The sequence below is a fragment of the Mus pahari genome, chromosome 3 (genome assembly GCF_900095145.1).
Source record: "Mus pahari chromosome 3, PAHARI_EIJ_v1.1, whole genome shotgun sequence".
Classification (NCBI taxonomy): domain Eukaryota; kingdom Metazoa; phylum Chordata; class Mammalia; order Rodentia; family Muridae; genus Mus; species Mus pahari.
In genome coordinates this window covers 32639005-32642480 of record NC_034592.1, presented here as the reverse complement: position 1 = coordinate 32642480, position 3476 = coordinate 32639005, and positions in this window count along the sequence as shown.

Below are 3476 nucleotides of genomic sequence, written 5' to 3'. Positions count from 1 at the left end.
TGTGTGTGTGTGTGTGTGTGTGTGTGTGTGTGTCCTTATGTTTCTAAACAATCCTGGCAGACATGTTATTCTTTTGCCCTGCTTCCATTTTATTCTGAAATGTTTTGGCATATTTATGAGTTAGTTGTATTGTATGAACTGAAATTTCAATTAGTTATTGGCATTTTTTTCTACTAGAAAAATAATCGATGTGAGATTATAGGCTTTGTATGTTTTACATAGCACTGCAATATGATTGCATAGAAACATTTATCATAAAGGACACATGAAATAAACATTAATTACTATATTTTACTTTATTTAAAACGTTTAAATACTTAAAAATAAGTAACAAAACTGGGCAGCGGTAACACATGCTCTTAATCCTAGCACTCAGGCAGCAGAGAAAATTGGATCCCTAAGTTTGAGGATAGCCTGTTCCAGGACAGCCAGGGCAACACAGAGAAACCCTGACTCAAACCAAACCAAACCAAACCAAACCAAACCAAACCAAACCAAACCAAACCCATTACAACAATGAAATTAAGTCATAAGGTATACTATATATACTATATAATTGAATCTGGATATGTAACATGTTGAAGGACGCAAACACATCTCAGGGCAGATAAAACCTGACAAACTGACCTAAGAGAAATAAGGCCTTCTCACCCAAACTTTTATACTTCATTACTACTCCCAATATCACATAATATATTAACTGTTAGATCTGTGTGTGTGAGGCTCTTTAAACTTTGTATCCACTTTTCCTGTTTGACAGTAAGTCTTTAGGTTCTGCTTATATACCATTGAAAAGTTTAGAGTATAGCTCAGTCAAGTCTCTGATAAGATAACTATTATTATATACTGATTAATTTAAAAGAAAAAAGTTAATTTGGCTCATACACTAAAACTGGAAAGTTCAATATTTGGTGACCCATCAGGTGAGTTTCTTCCTGGGGGGAATTGTCAGAGTCTAGAGTCCTGACAGGCCTCATATAATATGTCAGATTGAATGTCTTACCTCATATCTCTTGTCTTCAAGCCCTCAGCCATATCATATTAGATTCCACCCAATGCCTGAGTCATCTCAAAGTTCCTACCTTCAAGCCATAGTTAAGTTTTGAGCTTAATGCTTCACACTGAAAGAGAAATTTCAACATGATGGTCTGTAGGACACTCGAATCAGAGCAGACCTGTGCAATCTCAAGATCCCTTCCCTGTTATGTAATTCTACTAAAAATAGAAAAGTAGAAATGACAGTTTTCAATTATAATCTTCTTGGATTTAAATCCTTCAGCTTCTTTATATGTCAATATAGCATAAATAAGGTCATTTGAGAACCTAAATTTTTATTTGCCTAAAGAATAGAGTTTGAATGCTCTGTTCTTTGCTGTATGTCCCTAGCATGTCTGGCAATTAGAATGAGTGACTAATCTGTGATCCAAGTAGTCAACAACTCCTCCTTTTGAAGTTTAATTGTACAGTTTGTAAAAGAACAATGAAGAACACTTAGAATCTCATTAATATAGTCCTAGTCTTAGGTTTCTCTGGGAGCTGGCACTTGAAGTCTATGTTTGGATATGTCAAAGTAAGGCTCTCACGTCAGACAGCTATGGAGACCAGTCAAACTTTGACCAAATGCTCAGGATTTTTCTGGAGTTTGCCTTACATTTGTCTTTCCATTACCACATATGGCTGAATAGTTTACATCTGCCTCCATATGTCATGGAATGGGAAGGAGTTAATCAAGAACATAGGGGAAAAAAGATGCCTTTGACAGAAACAGCCTAACCACCATGAAGAAGTTGCCAAAACTTTGGCAATTCATTCTGTCTTTTGAGGGGTATCTAGATTATTCCTTCCAGTCTTAGAACCATATATAAAATCTCCCCCCTGTATCTTTTATGCTATTGAAGAAAAATGAGATATATCTCCTGAAGATACTTTTCCCAAATATATTAACTTAATGTGTCTGACCTGCCATGCCTTCTGGCTCCAACCTCCAGTGGACAATGATCATATGTATATATGATTGGCACCAAAGAATATACATATGACTCACTACCTATGGGCTTGTGTGCACGGGAGAGTCAAAGCATCAGTTAAAGACTAATAGCCACAATAGAAAGTTCAGCTTTGGTGGTAGCTTCTCCTCCTTGTGTTTAACAGAGCACACACTTGATTTGTGCATGCGGGTGCATGCTTGCAATCAGTACTAGGGAGGTTGAGGCATGAGACCCAGTATGAGCTACATAGCAAGATCTTGATTTACACTTTACTTCCTCACCCTCACCCTACCCCCAAGAAGTAAAAACTAGCTTTAGCTGTGTGCCCACTTAATTGTCTGTTTGAATTGTACATACCTCAGATCTTATACCAATTTAAGGAATTCATCAACGTATATGAGACTGTGATCTGCATATATGCATATGTGAGACTGTAATAAAGGCAGAGATTTATATAACAATTGCATAATTCTTGATTTTCTAAATGTGTTTTACTGTCACTGTGCTTTGACCTAGAACTACTCATGGGATATGCCGTAATGATCCTTGCCTGTCTCCCCTTCGCACTTAGTTTTAAACTGTGTTGCTTTTTGTCTGCTTTTTAAAAGTAGTCCACCAATAGGCTTTGCCCTTTTTATCCTGCTGTGTCACTTTTTAATACAAGTTTTCATCACCTCAGGAAAGGGAATTTCTTTTTTCTCCCCAGTGAAAAAGATGGATTGGTAAGCGGCCCCGTGGCCTATAAACCGTTTCCTTTTAATTCAGGGCCTAGCAGTTTGGCCTGGCTCATGTTCAGGTCCTACTATAACTTGTCTGAACCCCTTCTAAAGGGTCTCCTGCTTGTGTATTTATGCCGGAGCACTTGGGCGAGCCTTGAAATGGCCTCTCTGAAGAGTGATTGGTTCTTTGCTCAGTTGCAGAGCATGCTGTAATGAACCATGCCCCTTGCTCTTCAAATTTAGAGGCTCTGACCTCACCAGGTGAGGTTTTTCTCAGGAAATAGCCCCCCGGGACAATTCCCAATTGCACAGTTTCTGTGCTGGACACCAATAACTGTGTTCAGTCTGTCAGTGGTTTTCATGTTCCAACACAAAATCCCACATAGGAAGTGTTAGGAGATTTCTAAACCTCCTAAGACTAACCCTGGTTAAACTACTCTTTAGTATTCTAGTCAGGGTCCCTGTATAGATGACAAAGTCTACAAGAGCTTGTTCATTTTAAGGAGAGTGATATAATATGCAAAAGAACAAAGAATCTTTTCATCGTTGGTGTTGTTGCCAAGAACAGGAACTGATGTTATGTGAGCTTTGATCTTGGCTTTCTCCCCTTCCCCCACTGTGTAATTCAATTATGTATCTCCTCTTTACATAAGGCAAGAGCCACTCCCCCCACCTCCTCCTTAACTGCAGACTGTTTGAGATCCTAGATGTCTTGAGATAGAAGCAGGATACTTTGGCGTTATATTATTCAAGCCTCTTCCAGGTACCG